The 23,801-nt window shown below is 41.7% G+C and overlaps 1 protein-coding gene and 1 long non-coding RNA gene across 3 annotated transcripts in view; one reads left to right on the top strand and one right to left on the bottom strand.

The window, feature by feature from the left end:
* Positions 1–23,801, top strand: part of SUCLG2 (succinate-CoA ligase GDP-forming subunit beta) — a 286,835-nt gene that overhangs the window by 197,574 nt on the left and 65,460 nt on the right. The gene's annotated exons all lie outside the window — the stretch shown is intronic.
* LOC144586623 (uncharacterized) lies at positions 7,291–23,242 on the bottom strand. The gene is made up of 2 exons (XR_013541545.1): positions 21,566–23,242; positions 7,291–20,302 (listed from the first exon to the last, which is right to left on the bottom strand). It is a non-coding gene; the product is annotated as an uncharacterized LOC144586623 (long non-coding RNA).

Raw genomic sequence — 23,801 nt, 5'->3', positions numbered from 1 at the left:
TTTGGAAGGCTCATTTCACAAGGCTAGGAAGGACACCTATCTGATACACTAGAGAAGGCATGCCAGCCGAAGTAGTCACAACAGGACTACCTAGATGAAGGGTTTAATTCACTGTAAGGTGGGTTTTATATAGATCTTACACTCATTATTTCAAATAGAAGTTGAAAGGAGTGAACACACATAGAAGGTCCAAGGGCCAAAGCATCATATTTTCTATTACCTAAGTGGTTATGGGGCACACTCACCTTTTTCCTTAACTCCAGAAGATCACTTTTGAAAAAAGGTTAGTTGAAACCTTTCTGAGTTGTACTGAATGAAGGGGAATCACCATTAAATAGATACTCAAGAAGAGCAGGGCAGGGCTGGGGAATGTGTGATCCTCCAGATAGTGCTTGACTGGAACTTATATCTCCAATAGCCACATGGCAAAGGATGATGGAAGCTGCAGTCCAGGAAATCCTGAGGGCTTCTTGTTACCCATCCCTTCTCTTACTGGGCATTCTTTTAGAGGTCAAAACTTCAAGAAGCCTATTTAGAATCAGTGTACTTTCAGTCTACTTGCAGTAGTTCAAAGCCTGACCACTGAATTTTTCATTTTGTTCTTGAAAAAGTTAATGCAATAACATATTTTAAAACTCTGTACTGTATTGTATGTATACATGTAGATCTGTATGTACAGTGGTGCCTCGCAAGACGAGTGCTTCGTTTTACGACGAAATCGCATAATGGCATAGTTTTTGCGATCGCAAAAGTGATCGCAAAACGATGTTTCCTATGGTTTTTTTTCGCTTTGCGATGATCGGTTCCCTGCTTCGCTAACCGATTATCGCAAAACGATAATTTTCGCACAGCTGATCGCCAGTATCAAAATGGCTGCCGGGTTAAAAAAAATGGCCGCCTGCTGTTTTCTGGGACAGATTCCTTGCTGCACAGGCAGCGAAAATGGCCGCGCTATGGAGGATCTTCGTTGGACTGTGAGTTTCAAGCCCATAGGAACGCATTAATCGGGTTTTAATGCATTTCTATGGGCTTTTAAAAATCGCTTTACGATGTTTTAGTTCTACAGCAATTTCGTTAGAACGAATTAACATTGTAATGCGAGGCACCACTGTATTGGAGACGTTTGTAATCCTGTCTTTTCCCAGGGCAACCTCAAGATAAATCTTGGTTGAAGTAGTAAACTACAGTAGGCCTAAATCTAGCCGCTCATCCCAGCTAGAGTACATCCACTGAGATGGCAAGCCAACACTTGTGTAAATCCTCTTGATTCAGTGGGTATGGCTTAGAGGAGATTGGCAATGTGATTTAGGCTTTTATCTGTCATTTTATTACAATGCTTCATCTAATTCTTAATTTTACTAGCAACTGTGTGTTCAGGTAAGCAATTTTCATTTTATGCAATTGCTTTTAGTGCATTTAATTTCTTTCCATAGTGTTTCCCCTTCTTTATAACCCCTTTTTGGGGGAGCAAGCATTTTTGCTATGATTTAGTGTGCTGTCCTTCCTTATTATAAGGTGGAACCTTCATTTGCTGTGTGAGCATTTTTCAACCTATTGGAAGGAGAAGTGATTTAATACCTTTTTATTTGATGAATGGAGATGTAAGAGTTTGCTTAGAATGGGTGGAGGGGGCTTAATGCAGCTTTTGTCAAAGGGAGTCACAGAGTCCTAGGCTTGTTGAAACATGGGCTATAGACTTAATGCCAACAAGGCTTAATTAACCATTAAAACGTCTTCAGACATTTGGTGTTCCAGAACTAGATATTGGCCAAGATCCTACAGCTGCTATACTGTAAATAATGTGGTGCCTCGCTTAACGGGCGCCTCGTTTAACAACGAATCCGCATAGTGATTACGTTTTGCGATCGTAAAAGTGATCGTATTGCGATGTTTTTAATGGTAAAACATTGCTTTGCGATGATCGGTAAGCTGTTTCGCTTACCGATTTTCACATAGCAATGTTTTTAGAACAGCTGATCGGCTGTTCCAAAATGGCTGCCAGGTAAAAAAATGGCCGGCCGCTGTGTTTTTGCGCCCATTCCTCGCTTACCTGGCAGTGAAAATGGCGGCCGTATGGAGGATTTTAGCATAACGGTGAGTTTTTTGCCCATAGGAACGCATTAAACGGGTTTTAATGCATTCCTATGGGCTTTTTTCCCCACATAGTGACGAATCCGTATAGCGACAATTTTTCCGGAACGGATTATCGTCGCTATGTGGGGCAGCACTGTAGTGTAAAGCTTAGTTGCAATTTTACCCAGTCTTGAAACTCAGTGTGCATCAGTTAATGTGTACAGTCTTTGCAGTTTGCAGCCATCTGCTACCAAACGTTAAACCATTTATATTACTTTCCTAACCATCAGCGGTTATCACGGTCAGTTTTCTTGGAGACAGGAGATGGACAACTAGTTAGTTGCTGGTATGATTTGATCTACAAATCATGAGACCAGGTTACTTGAATTACTGCCATCACCTATGAGTATAAATATTCATCTATCTTGTCCTTGTACTTGCAGATAAGGATGAGGACATGAAAATTTATCCTCTTCCCCAAGTGGAAATGTGTGGGATTTTCAGGTGCTCTCAATCCAGTCTTGCACTTTTGAGAACTTTTTTCCCCTCACAAAATTGAACCACCGCCTAACTTTAAATGTTCATCTTAAGGAACAACTTGAGCACTCCCTCAATCCACATATATTGTATACGCCAAGCACAGAATAACTGGCTGTTTAGAAACAAGCAAACTTGCTTGCTTGAAATTCTTAAATGTATCTGAATTCACCATTTTTCTTCCACTGGGAAGAAGCTTACACATTTAGGTGAGAAGGGAATTTCCTTCTCACCTTAATTTGAACAAGCAACCTTTGGCAGCAGCTGCTCAGCCAGAGCCACATCTCTCAGCCGCCACAGTATCTACCTGGATAGTGTTCTGTAGTCTTCTTCACTCTCAATTGTGTGGGCACAAAGTGAGGGGGACAACTGGCAGCTGCTTCTCTTCACCAGGGTTCTGACTTGCTGTCTCCTGCAGAATTGGAAACCAGCAACAGTCCTTACCTTGCACACCTGCTATGCTCTTCCATGGGAGAGGCTTTATCCTGATTTGGGTAGGTGGCCGAACCCTACATTTATAACCTCAAAGGTGTTTGGTAATCCAAGCTTCTGCCTTTGGAATTTTTGTTATCCGTGCAATGCCCACTTACATTTAAATGTGTTGTGGTGGTAAATATATTGTTCAAAATGCATTGGTTTGATGGGAGAGAGTGAGTGAAGAGGATGAAATGTTGGTAAGAATAGCTCTGACTGTCTGGGAGAGAAACCAGAAAAGGAGGGGGAGTGTGCTTTTTAAGTGTAGGTAGATTGGGGAAGGACTGGTAGTGGAGTCTGGGGAGAGTTCAGTTTCACTTCTGCATTAGCACAGCAGTCTGAGAGAGAATTTGAGAGAGAGAGAGGTGATAGAGAGAACGAGGAATTGTGCTGAATAAATTTAAAGCCTAAAAATAAAGAAAATTCTTTTGATACTGTTGTTTTAATAGATTATCTCCTGCTATCTACAAGGAGAGTTAATCATCCTGAGATAAGTGATGGCCATCTCCTACCTCTACAAGTGTAATGGTGTTTGGTGGTCTTATCTTTGGTTCTGAAAGCAAGAGTTGGTATCAAGAGTCCAAACTCCCACTCTTGCAACTGGCTGTCATCACCATCCATGTTTGCTAAGGTAGCTGATTGCTTCTGCAGTTAATTTCCCAGAGGAAATTGGGGAGTGTGGGATACCAAGACTGCAAAATCTGCTCTTGTGACCACCCATCACATCCTTTATTTAGGGACATTAGTGTTTCATGAGGTGGCCAGTGGCTAGAGGAAAGAGGTGGCAGATAGCCAGGGAAGCAGTAGTGCTTTTTTTTCCAGCAACCTCAGAATATGTGCCTGTATGTATGGTACACACACCAGGAGTTCACAAGGCAAAAAAGGTCTCATAACCCAAATCAAGGGTCATGTAGATCTACAATAGTGGCAAGCAAATGTCTGTGGAACAATTTCATGCCCTTCCATCCTGTTTCCTGCTGAAATTCCATAGTACAGTATCAACAACAAGCGAGGAAATATACCGTTTCCCCGAAAATAAGACCTAACCTGAAAATAAGCCTAGTATGATTTTTCAGGATGCTCGTAATATAAGCCCTGCCCCAAAAATAAGCCCCAGTTGAGTGAAACTTCGCCATCCACCATTGTGCAGCAACCAGAAGAAGAAGAAGTGACTATATTTGAATAAATGTAGATTGTTGTACATGAAGAAAATATAACATTCCCTGATGTTATATTTGGAGCAAAAAATAATATAAGACCCTGTCCTATTTTCGGGAAAACACGGTACTTTGGGTTCCTCTTAATTGCACTTCCACTGAAAACAAGGTGTACAGGGGGCATGCACTTGGGTTTTGGAACAGAAATGTTGGGGGTTTGCTGCCACAGTGCTGAATTCAGGAGCAGCTTGAGGTGGCACTCATCACTCGTTCACAACTGTGTTATAAGAACAGTGGAGTGAGTGGCTTCAAAATTTATTTTTCTTTTCTGTTTTGAGAAGAAGTGTATTGGTGCTGACTTCCACTTTGCTCTGCAAGAGCTATTTTTTCTACTTTGTCCTAGGTTCTGATATTGTTAGGAGAAAGATTTTTTTTTCAAATTGACCTGAGGTTCTGCAGTTCCCAGGAAGTGTCAGTAATGATCCATATGATATTTAATGCCCAGAATAAAGGGAAACATAGTGTGCCAGCAGTTCATTTACAGTGGATCCTCGACTTACGGAATTAATCCGTATTGGAACAGTGGCCGCAGGTCGAAAAGTCGGTAGGTCGAGGATCCATTTCCCATAGGAATGCATTGAAAACCATTTAATCCGTTCAAGGCAAAGAAAAAAAATCCCGGGCTTCCAAAGCTGCACCCGCTGCCCTCTGTCTCCCCTCCCTGGCGCCCTGTGCCTTCTGTCCCTGTGTGGACAGAAGGCAGAGGGCAATGGGGACAGAAGACAGAGGGCAGCGGGTGCAGCTTTGGAATCCTGGGAAGCCGAAATCAACTCCGCGCCCGCTGCCGGCTTTCTGAGCTGAGCCACCCCCCACTGCCGGCTTTCGGCTTTCCAGGCTTCAAAACCCCCTCCGCTGCCCTCTGTCTCCCATCCCTGGTGCCTTCTGCCTTCTGTCACCATACGGACAGAAGGCACAGGGCACCAGGGACGGGAGACAGGGATGGAGAAAGGAGTTGTGAAGCCCGGGAAGCCAAAAGCCAGCAGCGGGGGGGGGGGGGGGAGAAGCAGCTCAGAAAGCCGGCAGGGGCGCGGAGTAGCGCCGCAGGGGACCTCCGGATGCCTTCCCCGCCGCCATGGGAGGACTCTTGGAGGTCCCCCCACCGCCGATAGTGCCTCAGAAGCACTATCGGTGGGGGGGGGGACCTCCAAGACGCCTCCCATGGCGGCGGGGAAGGCATCTGGAGGTCCCCCGCCGCCGCCGCCGCTGCTGCTGCTGCTGCTAGGAGCCGAGCTACGACAGGCGATCGCAGCCATGCTCGGACTCCTGGACAATTCTGGTCCATAGGTCGATTCTCCGGCCGCAAGTCGAAGTGAAAATTTGCGGCCGGAGAAGTACATAAGTCGAAAAGTACGCAAGTGGAGCCGACCGTAAGTCGAGACTCCACTGTATGTGAATTCTACTTATGTCATAATGTTTTTTTTCTTAATCCAATTTGTATTTTATATGTTGTTAATGTTATCTGTGTTTAATATGGAGCTGATCAAAGCCAAGATCCAAATATCCGAAAGAAAATCACACACCTCTACTTGATAAATATCCCAAACCAACAGAAGAGGCATAATGCAGAAACACAACTGTCAACAGAAGTTCAGGAGATGTTACAGTGAGTTGTACTAATCATTATCACATGGTAAAGTGAAGATGCAAATTCTAAAAGGAAAATACTACGTATATATTCTTAGGCTAGTTTAGACAATTATTTGGGTGGCAGAACAATTCAGGTAGTAGAGGCATGGCTGCTTAGCTTTTTCTTCTGCCACAGATGTAAAGGAATACACTAACATGACTAATCTAAGCACAGGCCTATAGGTATGACGTCTTTATTGCAGAGTTCCTTCTCTTCACTTAAAGCCTATTCAGGATTTTGAAATTGTCTAGAGTAAATGTGGGAGGAGCAGGAATTCTCTAGCACATTTTCCCCTTCCAGACTCAGTTCTCTTATGTGGAGGGTGAAGAATCCGAATGGAAAGAACTGCTGTGTCTGTGAAGGTTCTCACTATGAATCAGAACCATGGAAAGTCAGGATTTTATTTCATGTGAAAAGCCCCCTACAGATGCAGGAGGACCTTCCTCCTTCATTCTTGGGGTCCTCCACAAACGTGTGTGTGTGTGTGTGTGTGTGTGTGTGTGTGTGTGTGTGTGTGTGTGTGTGTGCATGCATGTGCTCCATCAAGGGTAATGGTGACTCTTTTCAGGGTTTTCCAAGGTAGAAGATACACAGAGGTGGTTTACCGTTCCCTTCTTCTGAGGACACCCTGGGACTGTGCAGCTTGCCCATGGCCACCCGAGCTGGCTCTTCTCAAAGGAGACAGAATGGGGAATTGAACTCCCAACCTCTGGCTCAGGAGCCAGAAATCGCAACCACTGAAATATCTAGCCAGTTCTCCTCCAGACATCAAGGGTAATGAAAGTGATGCTGCCAGCACCCCTTTCCCCACTTAGGAATACTGGAGTAGATTTTTCTAATCAGACTATCACGGCTACAGGCCTCTCCTTGGGAGCATTCATCTCACTTTAAATGGTAGAGATGGGCAAAGTGCCAGCTTTCCTTCCCATGATGTAGATTATTTGCGGGCATCATCTTCCTAAGAAATCAGGCTATCAGGATGTCTTTCTCCCGGTTGAGTGCAGTTGCAGATCTGTGGGATGAAACTCAAGAAGTGTGATGGTTGCAGAAAGGCAGCAGTCCAAGAGGAAGAAAAAATCTTTTAAGATTGGCTTGAAAGGACATGCTAGATTTGAACTGTACTCACAAGTAGACTCCAACTAAGAATATTACTAAGTGTAAGAGCCTGTGTTCCTTGTTGGCATGGAACCGTGCATGACGAAAGTAAGCACATTACGACAAACACACATAACCTTTCCCATTGATGATAGGATTTATTTCTGTTTTTAATTAATAATTTCAGTGTGAACAACCTCAAAAAAAGGCAGCTTCTTAAGAAACAGTTTTTAGCTTTCTTCAGCGGTAGTTGTTTTTTACTGACAGTTTCTTTTTTGGGGGGAAGATGGAGTTAACTTTTTAAAAAAGTAAGTCCTGATTAAGCTATCTTTTTTGGTATCCTATTAGAGGCCTCTAAGAAGCAAGCCTTTGAAAGAGGGGGAGAAAAATCAATTACTGTTAAGAGTCAGGGAGAAAGTGTAGAGAGAGGAACGAATGAGCAGAGTCAATATTTTATAGTAGGTGATGAAACTTGAATGCCTGATGCCCAGCAAATCATTTGATTTAAAGGTTTTGGGACTGCAATGCATGACTTTTCATTGAAGAAATATAAAAGAGCAAATTACTGTTTGCTGGAAAGTCGCAGAAACCTTATCAGAATTGTTTAGTTCCTGCTGCTCCCTAGAGGTTTTCGTCTTCAGCCACTGATTGAGTATATGCTCTGTGGATTGTGAAGACTTTGCCTTTAATCAAAACTTTCATATGGACTTGCGTACTTCTTTTTTGTATTATTCTATGGGATATTGAGAAGAAAACCTAATATATTTTGGGTTTTTTAAAAAAAAATACCCCAAAATGCTGTCCAAAGAAATCATGTTAACGAAAAGCTAGTTTTAAAATAGAAAGCATCACCTTTCAGTATTTTTCCCTGCCTATATAAAATCCTCCTTTTAAGAAATATGGCCAAAAATCCTTGCCCACATGATTGGCTTACATTTGTATTGACGTCCATATATCGGGCTTTTGCAGGAAGCTTGCATGCATTGAGTTCTGAGGTATTTTCTGAACTCAAAGAGATTTTGGTGTTGTCTGGGTTAGCAATGTAGTTAACAGTAAGATGAAAGGGTGGGTAGAATTTCCATGGGTTTGTGTTTCCTGAAAAATACGCAGTTACCATTCCTCAAAAGAGGTGAAAGTACATCAGCTATGCTTCTTAGTATTGTGGCTTGGAGGGAAAAAATTGTTCTAGTGTGTTACACTAAGTGGGACAAAAGTGGGGCACCTCATCAGTGTCACAAAGCAGTAGATTGTATGGTAAAGTTTTTGTCCCTGATTTTTTTGTATGTAACGAAACAACCATACATGGTGTGTTGCTGAAATACAGGGACATTGTTTTCAGCTCTTTAGGTGACAAGGTCATAACATTGTCTGCTGTGCCAGTCTAGGTCTGTGTAAATTCTGGAAAATAAATCTGACTCTGGAGGACTATAATTTCCCACTTTATAAGTGCTATACACCATAAAGAAAGCAGACCGCTGAAGAATTGATGCCTTTGAATTGTGGTGCTGGAGGAGGCTCTTGAGAATCCCCTGGATTGCAAGGAGAACAAACCTATCAGTTCTAAAGGAAATCAACCCTGAGTGCTCACTGGAAGGACAGATCCTGAAACTGAGGCTCCAGTACTTTGGCCATCTCATGAGAAGAAAAGAGTCCTTGGAAAAAACCTTGATGTTAGGAAGGTGTGACGGCAAGAGGAGAAGGGGACGACCGAGGATGAGATGGCTGGACAGTGTCTGCAAAGCAACCAACATGAATTTGACACAACTCCGGGAGGCAGTGGAAGATAGGAGGGCCTGGCGTGCTCTGGTCATTGGGGTCACAAAGAGTCGGACACGACTAAACACACACACACGTGCACAGTTACTCTGATCCAACTTTTACAGAGGCCCATATATAATAGTTATGTGTCCTAATGTACATTAGTCTGGTGTAGTGGATAAAGTGGTATCCTGTGTCTCAGGAAACGTGGGTTTGAATCTTAACTTAGCCATGGAAGGTCCTTGTTGGGGATAGCGACACTGGCAAAAGCATTCCTTAACATTGCCTGACAGCCAGCGCTGGAAAGCCTCCCATCAACTTCGTCTCCAGTTGGCTAGTATTGTTCTTGCCTGAGGATGGAGTGCTCTGTTTTTTTCACATTAAAACATTTATGATAGGAATGGTTTTGTTCCATATTGAAGATAATCTGCAGCAAAAAGTTATCTGTGGGTTATCTGTGGGTTTTAGCCCTGGTATCTGTGTCAAACTGACCAGTCAATAGTTGCCCAAATCTCCTTTCCCCTTTTTTGAAGACGGGGACAATATTCTCCAGTCTTGAGGGACCTCATTAGTTGTTGTTGTTTTTTTTAACAAATTCTCAACAATTACAGATACAAGTTCTGATATGACAGCTGCAACTTCCTTTAAAATTCTTGGATGCAGCTCATCTGGAGACTTGCATTTATTTCAAATAACTTAAGTATTCACTGACACACGCACACATCCTTATCTGTCTCCTTGTACAAAAAGGAAAGGCACCAGATTAGTGGAGGTGTGTATTCTTCCTGTGAAATAAAAACAGATCTCCAACGTGGATGAGGATTTTAATTAACTTGTTTATACAATCACAGAGCTGATTACCCATTTAACTTTGCAACAAGGATTTTTTCCCAAGGTAACTTAACCCCATCTGTGATTAAAGGTTTCAAAGGACTGAGAAAATAATGTGACAGGATATCCTAAACAAAGTTCATCAGGAATTTTCACTATTACCTGGTTGGTAGAAGCCATTAAGAGACTGGATTGGAAGGCTTTGAAGCTCAACTAGACCAAGGGCTGCCCATGTTCCTGCTCAGAAAGAAAATCCCAACTAGCACAGAAGCAGGAACCGGATGTTTGTCTTAGCTAAGCCTCAAAGCCTTCCCATTTAGGCCCTTATCCTCTTAGGTTTTGTCACCTGATTGTAAAGTACGCAGAACTTTAAAAATGGACAATTATGGTATTGATAGTTGAGAAAATCCCATCCATAGAAGAACCAGTGAGATCCAGATTCAAATTCTTTGGCATGCATATTTCATGCTTAAATAGGTATGTTTTAAAAATATGGGGTAATGTAAATTATATTTTTAATGTTTTTGATTTAAACTTATATTTTTGCCCTGACACTTCCAGTGTCCAGAAAAAAAATTGTAGTTCAGATTAGACATATATACAGTTCACATCCTTGCTCTCTGATCTGATCTAAAGCCACTTCCAAAGTTCTTATAGATGAATAGAAGGGGAAAAAAAATTTTAACAAATAGTTTTTTAAAAAAAAAATATTTCCCCAGCCAACCCAGCATATAAATATCATATTAAATGTTTAAACACTATATATTTTATTATGTTTTACCATATGTTTTTAAAATCACATTAACACTGTTTTTGTTTATTGTGTAGGGTTAGATATTTCACTTATTGTTTACTACATCTAACCACAGTGGACTCTGGTTAGATGGGCAGTATATAAATCAAATGAAATAATGAATTAATGAGTGAATAGTCAAAAAAAACCCCAACTTTTTAAAGCTCTTTATATATAATATGTGTGAAGTACAGCTCTAATTCTTCAGCAAAGAGAAGATTTGGTGGTTATCAAACTTCTTTGTGGAAATCAGGCTCATTGCATGGATTTTCCTATTGCAGTGGTGCCCCGCTTAACGATTACCCCGCTCCACAATGAAATCGCTTAATGATGAGGTTTTAAACGATGTTTAAATAGGGAAAATCCGCTTGACGATGATCGGTTCCCTGCTTCAGGAACCGATTTTTCACTTTACGACGATCAAAGCAGCTGATTGTTGGGGTTTCAAAATGGCACCCCGCTGTTCAAAATGGCTCCCTGCTGTGTTTAGGGCGGATTTTTCGCTTTACAGGCACCCAAAAATGGCCACCCTATGGAGGACCTTCGCTGGATGCTGAGGTATTTCACCCATTGGAAAGCATTGACATACACAGAGCAAGGGGAGAACACAGGTGGGGCCCTGATTCTCCCCCTTGAGGTACAAGGGCAGAATAATTAGAAATTTTCCCCTATTGGAAGGGGTGCCATTCTCCCCCGACAACAAAGAGAGGTCAGTCTTGGCAACCAACCATGTGGATTTTTAAAGAAAGTGGAATAGACAGAGCCACTGATTTGCTTGTGTAGACTTTGGAACTCCTTCCCACAAAAGGCCAGGCTAGCCCCATCTTTGCAAGTAGGTGAAGACCTTTGTCTTCAGGCAAGGTTTCCTTTAGTGACTGGCTGCCAGAGCATGATTTTCTTAGATGGATTGTTATGCATTACTGCTTTGACTGTGTTTTTAGTATTGCTTGTGTTTTCCATTTCTCAGAGTGGTATTTGTTTGTTCCTTTTTAATATTTCTATACATAGTGTTTTTAGCTTTAGATGTTACCTTTTTGTAAGCTGCCTTTGTATACTCATTGTCTTCAGCTTTAAATATTTTCTCTTAACAATGTATGCTACCTTTGTATACACGTTATTTTTCCCTTAAATATTGTCTTTCAATGAATAAGCCGCCTTGGGTCCTTTTTAAGGAGAAAGGTGGAGTAAAATCTTTGCCTGGGTTTAGTATGGGGTTGGGCTGTCACTACCATTAACACAGAGCAAACCTTGGTTGTAACAACATGCAGCAGAGTGTTAATTATTTAATTTGTTTTGTGACTGTCAGGAGTTGGGGGTGGCACTTAATACGATTTTCTGCCTCAGTGCCAAAAAATAACTTGGCTTGGCATCTGCAAATGGCACACCTTGACTTTGGGAGTTTCAGAATGGGGTTGGGGGGAAACAAAGCTCTGCCTCCAGTCACAAAGTGCATCCCGTTTTGGTCCATCTCTGGGATGTGAGTAGGGGTAGCATTTTATCTGCTCTTGAGTATACCCTGGACCACCTCATCCCCTCCAGTATGCCTCCCAACCTATCCCCCTCACCAGTTTTTGGCAGGTCAAGAGCTGCTCCAGAGGAGATGTTACTTGGGCTCTTTGTAAAGTGCGGATTGCCCAGTCAGTTGGTGGTCTGAGGAATGCAGAACTCCACAGATTGATGCGTGACAGAATAATTAGAAAACTGTCACTTGGAGTAACCACTCCAGTATTCCCTACAGTAATGCACCTAAAGCCAAATGTGTTCTGTCCAAATCTAGAGGTTAAATGTTCAGTAAGACAAAACACAGCCTGTCACTTGAGAAAATTGCTTCAAAAGGGGCTGAGGTGATGCCCTCATGCCTTTCATGCACCCCCCCCCCCCCCATGACAGAGCAGTTTCTTCTGCTTAGTTGCTTTGAACTTGTTTCTGTATCAGACGGATTTTAGTCATTTAAGACTTCGGTATGACAGGAAATAAGAAGGGTGTCACTATGGTACACTTCTGTTGACATATGGCAGAGTTTGTTTTCAAGGTTCTTGTTTGGCCATTTTAGGTTGTTTTATGTGGTGGAGTGCCCCCACCCTAAGGGACATTGGAGGAAGGAGAGAAGAAGGAGACTCCCCCACCCCACCCCATTCAGTCTGGATAAGATGGTATCCAGTACTAGCACATTTTAAGTTGCTTTATAAAAGCATGTAGAAGGAACAACACACATACATCAGCTTTTATAAACATTTCATTGTATTTGGAATGGAAAGAACCTGAGATTTTGAAAATTCAAACCAGGGAGAAACTGCCACTGATGATTTAGACAGCCAGCCAGAGGGCTTTGAGTGCTTAGATCTTAAGCATCTCACTGTGAACCCATAATGCATTCAACCATGTTTGTGGCGCTGAATTAGGGTTGCCTGCTCCTCATTAGCAGCTGTGTGGCAGGCGGGCACAACATGACCCTCTTCATGCCAGAAATAGCTGTAGTACTTATTGGAAAGGTATATTGTGAGACGTTTCATGTATGTGTTTATTTTAATTTCCTTCATCGTAAGAGGTGTGTATTTAAATCTGGCTGTCATAGGATCCATCCAAGGTGGAGAAAATGCTTCGTTATAGACATCTAGGTTTGTCCAGCATATTTTGTTTCCTGAAACAAAAAAGGAAGATAGGAACACTTCCCTGCCCATAACATAAATAGAATCCAACTAGGTTGGCCTTTGCTTCAGTACTGCTGACAGTACAGTTCCCTTGGGGCTGTAGGCTAGTTTAGGAAAAGCAGGGCAGGTGGGTTTAGAAGACTCCAGGGAAGGGATACAGAACCGCCATCTTGTCCCCGGCACCTACTGCCTGAGGCAGTATCTCCCCCTGCATAATAGTAGAGCTGGCTCCAGGCATTTTTGAAAGAGATTTGCCGTGAAAATTAGGCACTTTCAGCTATGAAGCAATTGCAGTAGAGTGATTTGCAAATATAGTTAGCATGACAGTCCCTGCCCTCAGGCTTACAGTCTAGTTTCAGACATGACAGGCAAGGAATCAGGGAGGGAGGAGAAATGAAGGTTCAGATTACACTTCTTACAAGGACCATCTGGGATGGAAACAGCTGAGGTAGCTTGCTGGTATGGCTGCAGGGAACATCAAAAGCAATGGTCTCCTCGCTTCTCTTCCTCTTCAGTGCGGTCTGCTTGAATGAGTTCCACTAGGCAATATGTTCCTCCGAACGAAATGGTCCTTTCACTTTTTACTGAAAATTAAGTATCTTGTATTTAGACATTCTGACAAGCAGCCATAATTGCTGTCATAAATCAGTCTGAATGTTTTCTTATTTTCTTGTATTTGGTGAATGTTTGAAATTATGTAGTTACACTGGCAACAGTAACCATTCTCTGACTGTCCGCACTCCGCTGCCTGTTTTTATAATTTCAGGCATTTCCTAAGAATATGATGATGAGCCATGTTGTTTTATGGTTTTTAGTTCTTTCTTTGCAGTTTGAAAGCTGTAACATACAGAAAATATTTTTGGAAAATAAGCCTTTTTCTTTGGCAACAGGGGGTGGAGGAAGGAACTGGGAAAGTAAAGGAACAGGAGCAAGCCGAAAAATGACACAGGATAAACAGCATCACTAAAATATTTTAAAGATGTAGAGAACCATAAAATTGTTGTCACTTTTGCAGAGAAAATCTACATAGTTCTCATCTATGCATACACCCTTGGGTTTTGAAGCCATACCAAAAGCTGTATTCATAAAATCTCTTTAGGGCCTTATGCTGTTCCACTTCATACTTATCCCATAATTTTTCCTCTGCCACATAACCAATTTTCCACACATGTTTTATATGCATTTTTTTTATCACAACAAGTGTAAGAAAACTTTATCTTGGAGCTATTTTCTGGAACAGAGGAAATTTTTTGTGAGCAGTTTTACTTCCAAATGATATCACAGCCTACTCTCTCTCTCTTAGCCTTTACTTTGGAAAAAAGAAAAAGGGAAAGAAAGGTTTTCTTTTCTTGTAAATAAATATTTTTAATGTTTTGATGAATTTGATAGTTGCCATTAGGCCTTTCTCTGCAGGGAGTTTCTTTTTCCTTTTCCAGAGTGTTGACCAGAAGTGTCTAAATAAGTGGGAAACTGTCTTCCCCTTCCCCCCCCCACCCCTCCACACACATTATAAGAGGATGAGTAGCCCTCTTCCCATTAATTGTTCCCCATTAACTGTTATTCAGAAGCATGCTGCTTTCATTGTGGTCATCAAAGCCTGTGATGACCGTTCTCTCCATAAATTTGTTTATTATTTATTTATTCATTTATATTTGTATCCTGCCTACATAGAGATCATTTGTTGTACACTGCCCAGAATAAGCAGTCTGCTAGATGGGCAAGTATATAAATTAATTAATAAATAACTTGCAGTCATGGATTTTTGAGCTTAGCAGCGCATGAACCAACATTGTCTACCATGTCCCTTCTTGCTCAACTTTTTTTTCCTAAGCAAAAAACGCTCCAATCCTGTTTCTTCTTATAGAGTAGGCGCATAGAATCAGTGGGAATTTGGTGAAAACCCCTCCATAGGTTCCAGTAATTCAAATGGGCTTATTCTAGTTGATGTTTACTGTGCTGACGTTACAACTAGAGTTGGCCCAATTTGAAGGAATCCTGGTTTTACGGGAAAGGCTGAGGCTCCAAGATAGGGCACATGGTTTGCAAGCAGAAGGTTCCAGGTGTGATTCTTAGCATCTTTAATTACGACTTAACGACCTAGAGATCATCTGACAGTCAGTGTTGGCAGTACTTGGCCAAATGAGTCAATGGACTGGGTAAGTCTAAGGAAACTCTCTAGGTTCTTACAAAAGGGGACTGGGCTGTTGATGCTACAGTGTCATTTTTCAGACTAATTTTCTTAAAGGAAGGGAGGAATGAATGACATGATTGTTAAAGGAAACTACTAAAATGCCACATTCCTTGTCATGGAGTTCACCTCAGATACAAGAGGAGAGCAGAAGAAAACCAACCATCTCAGTCTGCCCAGGGCAAGATAAATTTTATGGGAGAGAGCCAGCTTCATGTTACTCATATCCCTGTTCTTTCTCATTGGCTATGGCCCCCTTTCTAAGAATTGTGTTATGTTTTCTCAGGGGGTTGCTTCCACATGGTTCTGTGAGAGAAGTCTCTGCGTAGGACTAAAGGTGTGAGACCCTGAAGCAAACCCTTCATTAGCAACCTCAGCTTGCTGCTTTCACTAGATATGAATGCATACTGTTGGCTGCTTTGTGCCCCTTATGTGTCTTCCAAGGTGTTAGAGAACCCAGTGTTTTTATTGAAAATCAATGGCCACTTCCATTCCTCTTCTCCCTCTGAAATATCAGGCCCGGGGAGGTCACTCAATATCAAAGGCTAAATTGGAAAGTGTAAACCCTAATGATTTCTCTATGGGTGCATGTCAAGTGTATAACAGAACCAGGTATTGATCTTTGGCATCTCATTCTGTAAGTGTACAACTGCACATCTCTTTTTGACTGCTTCTTGAATATTGTATTTTTTTTTCTTAATACCATGGTTCCCCCTTTCCCCGAATCCTTTTTGTCACCATTTTCTCTCTCAAAATGTAGGGGGGGAAAATAATCTGTCTCCATGCTTGTTTAATTCTGTCTAATAGACAGGTAAATAGGTGGACTTATATTTACAACTCAACTTGGAGAAACAGTATGACTTTATAGACAAGACTTGGGCAGCAGTGATGGATGAACAGTGCATTTGCCTATATTGAAATGTGGGCACCCCAAGCATTAAACATGGAGAAGTGACAAATCTGATTTTACTATCAGGTGAAGAAGACACATCCACACTGACCCTCTGTGCACAACACACACATACACACCCACAATGCCACCTGTGGCATCCTTCTTCATGTCCTTTCACTTTTTGTGCTGCTTCAGTTTTATTATTCTAAATGGTTTTAGCAGAGAGGTAAATCCACTTAAGGAAAAGTATATTAAGAAGATCAGCAGTCAGAGTGAGGATATACCTCCTTCACCAGGTGGTCCTTTTCCTCTTAAGATCAAATCTTCTCTCTCGGTGCTCTTCTATATTTGAATATAATGAGACAGTTGCTATAACCCTAGGTATTAAGTATTGGGGGGGGTGCATTATTTGTATGCCGCCCAGTAAGTAAGGTTCTTTTCTGGATTGCAAGTAAAAAAAAAAAAAAATTAAAGCCATTAAAGAAGCAAAATAAAAACATGATCTCATTTTTTTTTAAATCTGCATGTTTAAAAAGTCAAAGAAAGTGGTATAAGCTACTAGGATTGAAATTCCTGCAACCAAATCCTTTTCATATTTTCTGTATATGAAAGGCAACAGTCACACAGTGTTTTCCTCCCTCTGGCAAGGCAGCACATGGTGCATCTAGTGTGAGACCAGGCATTCAAAGAGATTGGAAGGCTTACGCAACCACCCTTACATGATCTTGCAAGTGAACAGGATTCTGAATGACCTGAAAAATTGGAAATATCTTCTTCTACCAAAAAAAGACCCCAGCACAGGAGTCAGGCAAACCTCTCAGGAGAGCCCCTACTACAGTTAAAATGCCACTGTGGTTGAAAAGTGGTACTCTCCTTAGTAGTCATCCACCACTTTTCCTAAGAGCATCAGAAGAGCTGTACAAGATTAAAGCTATGACCAGTATTTTGTCATTATTCTGACTCCAAAGGGACGAAGCAGAAGTCTATGGGAATCCCACAGGTAGTTTATAAACATAGTATTTCCACTTCCCTTCCATGTTCTCCAGGAGTTGGGATACATTTACATAGTATTTCTGGTACTGAATGTGATTCTGGGCAGCCTTGTGGTGCAGTGGTTAAACTGCAGTGGTGTAGTCGAGATTCTGTTCACAATCTGAGTTTGACACTCAGCCTGTTCAAGGTTGACTCAGCCTCCCATCTGTCCAAGGTCAGAAAATCGAATATCTGTCTTGTCTGGGTGGGTGGATTGGGGGGGGGGGGCAATGTGTAGCCTGCATAATCATTTTGTAAACTGCCCAAAGACTGCTTTACGTGTTATGGGGTGATATATGAGCAATACACTTTGCTTTTTATTCTCAATAAATTTGTCTGAGACCTTTACAATGCCACTCAGGTGAATGTTTGTCATTAATGCATAGCAGTAGTGAACTCTGCAGTTAGTGTAGGTGTTGCATAAAGAAGTCTAACACATCAAGAAAGTGGCCAGTTGGCCACAGTTTTGTGGACTCAATCAATGCCAGGAGCATTCTGCCATTGATTGCATACACACAGAGATGTTCAAAATTTGCTACCACAGAGAGTTCTACAAGTGGCTTAATAATAATTGTGTGCCGTCAAGTCAATTCTGAGTAACCAAGACCCTTTCCCAGGGTTTTCCAGGTAGAGAATATACAGAAGTGGTTTACCATTCCCATCTTGGAAGATGGACCAAACTTTTCTGCCACTGCAGGTAATTTTCAGACTCTTTGTGCCTCCAAGCTAAAGTATTCAAATTACAAGAAAGCAAATTTCTGGTAAAAATTGGGAGTAACTTCTAGACAATAAGAGCTCTTCAACAGTGCAAGGGAGTACCTCAGAAAGGGGCAGACAACCTCTTCATTGGAAGATTTTAAACAGTGATCAGAAGGCTATTTTGCAGGGTTGTTTCAGTTGTTGACCAAGGGATCGGCTGCACCCCTTCCAGCTCTACAGTTCTGTGGTTCTTTGATTCCCCCTGTTTAACTTCATTGGATGGTCCTGGCAACTAGTATTATGAGGGAGGGAAAGAAATGTTACCCACACTTGGCAGCAACACCTGGCAAAGGTGTAAACCCTTCTCGTTTATTTGTTTGAAAAAAGTTATTGACTGAAAGACAGCCAGATTTCCGCAGTCTTTATGCCAGCTGAGAACTACATCCATCCTGGTCTTTTTCTTTCTTTTTTTTTCCTTTTTCTTTCTTCCGCTCTTTTGTTGTCTAAATGTCTATGTTGGCATTAAGCAGAAAATAATGAAAGCCCCTGCTTCTGTTTGTCAAATCCGTTCTTTCTATGAACATCTTCCTTCAGAGAATGGAAAACAATCCCAAGCATAAAAAGGCACAGAAGTAGCAAAATAAAAACAGGCTGTCTTATTGGCTGCTTAGGGTCTGCTTGAATAAAATCCATCCATGTGTGCAAGTCCTGTGTCTATGCCTTAAAGCAGTGGTCCCCAACCTTGGGCTTCCAGATGTTCTTGGACTGCATCTCCCAGAAGCCCTCACCACCACCTCTGCTGGCCAAGATTTCTGGGAGTTGAAGTCCAAGAACATCTGGAGGCCCAAGGTTGGGGACCACTGCCTTAAAGGACAGGTCAGCAGACTTGATGAACCCCAAGCTTTGTAGACGTAGGGGGGAAAACTTTTAATAAGCCTGAAGGAAAGTAAGACCAAGAAACATCCCAGTGAAGACTGAATATTCCTGGTGGGCAAAGAACGGTGTCTGAGTTTGGATAGTGGGATTTTTTAAAGGTGGAATTGAGGGGAGCAGAATAGCATATCTCAGAAAAGAACATGACTAGCTAGATAAAAAGCACTCCAGGCAGCAACATGTTCATGGTTCCCTTTCATACTCTACCAGTGTGACCTTCCAGCTAATTTGGGAATTGATCTTCCATGAGGCTGGAGGCTGACACAGGAGAGGAAGGTGTTGCTGTTGGAAAAACTTATTTGCTTGTCTCCACCTCCACAATTGCATTATTTTGATGCTGCCTGTCCAAAGTATGATAGCCTTGGTTTAGACTTTTTCACTTCTAGAAAACATCCAAGCTGTTTCCCTCTCTGTGTAATACTAGTTGCCTAAAACAAACAAGAGTTTTCTTTTGCAACATCATTGAAGATGTTAAATAAGTAAGTGAAATCACTTTAGTCTTAACTGGCCCGGAAACTGTGGTGAAATGCCACCATATAAAGTAGAAAGAAAAGTTCCTTTTTAAGATTTAAGGGCCAGAATATACTGAATGCAGGATACTTAAGCAACAACAATTGACTAGATAAAGCATTTCTCAGGAAATAATGGTTCTTTAGAGATGCTGATGGCCCAAGTATGACTCAGGGCAATTAAATGCAACTGATTATGAATCTCCAGGGAACACCTTGCATTCAGCTCATCTTTGTTATTACCAAATAAATATTGGGAGTTGAGAGCGAAGCACCCTGGAGTGTACTCCTTAGGATCATTTAAGGTGATAAGGGTTGTGCTGCCTCTCAAAATTTGCTATTGAGCTAATTATACACTAAACTCATTATGTCTTTCTGTATTGTTTGTTCCTTTCCGGAGCCTTCCCCTATGCTTTGTCATATTCAAATTTACTGACCATTTTATTCTGGAACGTTTAAATTGCAGGTCTTTTGCAATTGCACATTAAGCATATGAAGCATACTGCGCTATTGAAAAAAAATAGTTAATTTTGTGTTGCTGTTTTAGAAAGAAGAAAAGCTAGCTAATGGAAAAACAATAAATTGAATATTGAAAGTATCCAGAATAGCTGCTCAGGGCATGATCTACAGCCAGAGCAGGAAGATTCCCAATTATTAAAGAAGAACTGTTCACCCAAGAACTCTTGTCATCCAGTGAATGTTACGTTGTAGTCTTATTTTAGTTCCAGTTGATGTTTTTATCCAGTGGGTCAACCGTATTTAATTTTAGACCCCTGCAATGTGATGATTGCTGCATCTTCATAGGCCCCAGTCCCTTTACACAAGCTAGTAGAGAATGTGCGAAGTTTTTTTTCTATAGCGGTGAACAGCTGCACTGCCTGAAGTGAAACCTGATACCTCAAACTGATTCATCAATTCTTCATCGTGGCTTCTGTGAATGCACACAACTGGGTTAAAGTGTGCCTGCGCAGAACTCCTCGGAATCTTCTAGAGCTTTAAGAGAAAAATTTTGCAACAAGTTACTCCTACAGCACATGCTCCACCCGCCTCAACCCTCAATTCCATTTTTTCCACCTTCATGACAGGAACTTCTCACTAGAGCTCTGTATTTTTTCTAAAGTTTCAGTTTATTTGACCATGGACTGTTTTGTCTATGAGTTTTGGATTATTCTTCATTTGTTGTTACCCTTCGGCTTGAATTTGGACTGTTCAGTTATGATCTTCCGTCTTCCCCGCCCTTTTTACCCACGGATTGTCTCCTTGGCCTGATTATGGATCACTTGGACTTTGCTTTTGGTTTACGGACTTTGCTTCACCTTACCGCTTCATATTTTGGTTTGCCTCTCTTCCTAGTCTATCTCAATTACAGGACCTGTAAGTTTGATATACTTGCATTTTTCCCCACTTTATGTCCCCTTGAGATCCTTTCAGAAGGTGTGCCTCGTGTATTCGTAAGCTCCCTTTTTTGGACGGGCACAAGTGCTGTCTATTTTATCTCGGGGAGAGTCTCCAACCCCATTCATGCAGGCACTGTAAGAACTTGACAAAGCTTGCCCTTAAAGCTAGACAACAGAGATTAAAACTTTATCTTTGGCACACCCACATATACATGCATATACATACACACATACATATAATTTAAAAAAAACAAAAAACAAAAAAAACCATATAAAAAAAGGAAAATAGAAAAAAGGGAAAAAAAGCAACCCCCTTACAAAAAAGAAGGGGAGAGAGAAAAGGGGGGGAAGGGGGGAAGAAAAGGGAGGGGGGAAAGGAGAGGAAAGATGGGGGGAAAGATTATTCCGACATCCAATAATGTCCATTAGTCTCTTCCAGTCAAAAAAATAGAAGCAGAAAACTGGAATAGACAGAACTTTGGTTAGATTTGGTTTTCATGATACAAAAGTCAGGTTCTGAAATGCAACAGCTGCCCTTCATATTTATTTGTTTGTTTGTTTGTTTGTTTGTTTGTTTAAACTTTTATACTGCCCCTTGGTGGGATCCCATCAAAGAAGAAAACAATGCAATATACAAATAAATATCATAACATCAATAAAACCACTTGCAACTGACTAAACGTATGTGGCTTCTGGTCCTTGCTTTCAGTACAATTCCACTGGATTCTAAGTCAGCGCCATCCTGTTGGACCTCCTTAGCTCTTAAAATGCAAATGCTTGGTGGAGATCTGGATTATTTTAGCATTCCATTATTTATAAAACCTGCTTAGTAGTTTGAAATTAGAACTCCTTTCCTTACCAGTTTTGCCCAGTTCTAGTTGGAAAACATTGATTTCCTTCTCACTCTCTGTGTCTCTAATGGACCTTGAAATTACCATGTCCTTTTCAGTTTCTTTCTCAGTGCACCAGTATTGCCTGTGTTGCAGTACCTCTCCTAATTGTCTCTTGTTCTGGCAAACACTGCCTTGAACTAGATCAGCAGTTCCGAACAGATATTTGTGTGTTCTAAAGAATTCTCTCCCCCACTTTGATTTTCAGGAAATGCTGTCATCCTCTGTCGGATTAAAGATCTACCATTTCTTTCAGCACATTCATTTATTTTTTTAGGTCTGTCAAGCTGCAGAGTGTTTTGAATCACACTAAAAATCGGGCGTAGGGGGGAAAGCTTGTTAAACAACAAAGAAATGAACACCATGGACTAGCTATACAGCTGATGGAGATTAGCATAATGCAGGAGAAATTGCTAGAGCTAAGATGATTTATGCTGAAGAACATCTGGCAGTTTATCTTGTTAATTTCTGGGTAATCCAAGTGTAGTTTTATCCTCAAGTAGCCCCTTACCATTAGTGCGGTTAGGTTGAAAATCTGAAATGAACATTATATTCTCTAGGTTTGTCACAAACAAATTGGAATGGTACCTATTCTTTATTTATTTAAAATATTTTTACAATACCTTTCTCTTTAAAAGGGACCCAAGGCAGTTTACATCATTAAAAGATAATATTTAAAGCTAAAAACAGTAAGAATGCACATACTAAAAAGTGTCAGAAAATACCACAGTGAAAAAACAGTAAACAAAAGCAACACCAGAACACATTCAAGTACAACCATCCATATTAAAAGCCCCACTGAGGTAGCCAATCATTGAGGGAAAGCTTGCCTGAAGAGAAAGGTCTTCACTTGCTTGCACAAAGAGAGCAAAGATGGGGCCAGCCTGGGCTCCTGAGGGAGGGAGTTCCAGAGTCTGAGATCAGCCACAGAGAAGGCCCTCTCTCATGTCCCCACCAAACATACTTGTGGAGGTGGTGAAATCCAGAGAAGGGCCTGATGATCTTATCATTTGACATTATGCAATTGTTTATTATGTTGATACTAAGCAAACATTAATTATGCATTTATTATTTATTATCTTTGTCAGCTTTCCACCAAGGAATACAGCAGGACACAGACAAGGGCCACTTGTTCCCAGTCTATCCTCATAGGAACTCTGTGAAGGATCACTCAGAGAAGTACATGGGCTCCTTGGGGACTTAAATCTGGACTTATTAAGTTACAGTCCAACACCCTAATTACTGTATCATCCTGGCTGTCTTCAGATTTATTTTTTATTTGACATAAAATCCATCCAGCTTTCACCAAAGCAGTTACTGCAATTTCAAAGCAGTAATATAGAAGTCAATTTGCCTAATCAAAAGAATTCCACATTAGGATGGGAAAAGTACTTAGAGAGAAACAGGGTAGGATTCTTTCTTTCGATGCAAACTATGTGAAGCGCAGGTTTTAGTAAACTTTGTCCTCTGCAAAATGAGAACTAAAAACATCAGACCAATGCATTCAGTTTTACAGCATGTAGCCCAAAGATAAAGGTGTGTAGATGAGAGTCCCTGCTTTTAGTCCATGTCAGTGTGATTCTGTAAAACACAGAGAACTGAAAAAGAAATGGCCCTCATGGGAAATGGACCGTGATTCCATTCTAGTAGCACAATACCTTCATAATCAAGACCTCTTAATACAATGGTGCCTCGCGCAACGATCGTTCCGTAGAGCGCTGAATCCGTGCAACGATGCCGCAAATGCGATCGCAAAACGGCACCTAGATAGGGGAAAATTCACAGAGCGAAGGTCGGTAAGCGGTTCGCTTACCGACCTTCGCTTTCCGACCCGCCGATCAGCTGTTCCGCGGCTTCAAAATGGCCACCGGAACAGCCGAAAGGGCCGGGCGCAGCGTTTTCGCGCCCTTGGTAAGCAAGGGAAGGGCGCGAAAACACTGCCGGAACAGCCGAAAGGGCCGCGCGCAGCGTTTTCACACCCTCCCCTAGCTTACCAAGGGCGTGAAAACGCTGCGCCCGGCTATTTCGGCTGTTCCGGCGTCCATTTTGGACCCGCCGGACAGCTGATTGCAGCGTTTTCACGCCCTCGTTCAGCGAGGGGAGGGCGCGAAAATGGCTGCCGGCCATCCCGGAACATCGCACAACGGTGAGTATTCAGCCGAATTGGAACGCATTAAACCATGATTAATGCGTTCCAGTGGCTTT

The sequence above is a fragment of the Pogona vitticeps genome, chromosome 2 (assembly GCF_051106095.1).
Source record: "Pogona vitticeps strain Pit_001003342236 chromosome 2, PviZW2.1, whole genome shotgun sequence".
Taxonomy (NCBI): domain Eukaryota; kingdom Metazoa; phylum Chordata; class Lepidosauria; order Squamata; family Agamidae; genus Pogona; species Pogona vitticeps.
This window is presented reverse-complemented; position numbering and strand designations above follow the sequence as displayed.